The sequence below is a fragment of the Austrofundulus limnaeus genome, unplaced genomic scaffold (assembly GCF_001266775.1).
Source record: "Austrofundulus limnaeus strain Quisiro unplaced genomic scaffold, Austrofundulus_limnaeus-1.0 Scaffold552, whole genome shotgun sequence".
Taxonomy (NCBI): domain Eukaryota; kingdom Metazoa; phylum Chordata; class Actinopteri; order Cyprinodontiformes; family Rivulidae; genus Austrofundulus; species Austrofundulus limnaeus.
In genome coordinates, this window is record NW_013952954.1 from 203,190 (window position 1) to 204,334 (window position 1,145).

General features: G+C 36.0%; 1 protein-coding gene across 1 annotated transcript in view; it reads left to right on the top strand.

Moving 5' to 3' along the window:
* LOC106530723 (gamma-aminobutyric acid type B receptor subunit 1) overlaps positions 1-1,145 on the top strand; it is a gene marked incomplete at its 5' end in the record, with an annotated part of 35,803 nt that overhangs the window by 17,630 nt on the left and 17,028 nt on the right.

A 1,145-nucleotide genomic window follows, 5' to 3' on the forward strand; every position in this document is an offset into this window, starting at 1 on the left:
GCCCCCGCCACCCCTTTACGTTTGATTCCTCCTTTCTCTCCAGATTTTCACCCTCTTTGCTTCAGCTTTTTGTGAGCCCACACAGTCCCTCTCCATCACTGTCTGTCTTCTTCAGCTCTTATGAAAGTATAATGGTGCTGAGATTCAAACAATGTGGGTCACAAACTGGGCCAATACCCCGTAGCATTTCCCTTCTCGGGGAGAAAAAGATGGCGCTTTAATTTCAGGCCGTATAAAGAAACAAGGGCCGGCCTGGAGAAGGACTGAACTTAAATCTGTCACACATTTTTCAACCATTTCCTCTTTTTTTCATCAGTTTTTGCTTCTTTCTCAGAAGTTTGTTTGTTCTGGAAGCTGCAGAAACAGACTTTAAACTTGTTCACACAACGTTTAAAAGGAAACTTTTTAATAAATTATCATTAAATGGGGGAGTGTGGACAGTTCTCAAAAGGATTTTTACTTTTTGTTTGTTTCTTTTCTACTTTTATTGCCTCAGTCACAATTAAGTTCATGCAAATCTGTTCAAAAAGTGGAACTACGGGGTTAAAGTGCCTGTGACGTCAAATTTTTCTATTAAATATGAATGCATTTTTAGAAAGAGGACTTTGATAAAATATTGCAAAAGACATTTTATGTTGCTGAGATGAACAGTTATTGAGATATTTGCCTGTGAAGTAACAGGAAGTGATGTCATAGGGTAATGTCTGCATGTGAACAGAGCGTTGTTACAACAGCTAACAACACAGAATGTATTGTTTTGAGTCTCTATCAAAGAGATGAAGAGTTAAAGTTCAAATAATATTGTTTCAATAAACAAAAACCAGAGAGTTTTCTTTGTTAAAGAGTCCCCTTTGATGTCACTTCCTGTTTCACTTTGGCTGAGTCAATTCAAAGGAAATATAACAGTTATGGGACAAAATGGGTTAAACCATGTGTGTTATTCCAGGGGTTCTTAACCTTTTTGACCTCAGTGCCCAGTTTATTGAACATAAAGTGGCACGAGGCCCAGTCAGACATTACTGATGTATGGATCAAAATTATAATTATTCTAAATCTTGGTTTATTTTTTATTGTATTTACATTATAACTAAACTATCATAACTAACATAACTAAATTAAATACACTTACCGTTTAAAAGTAAAAC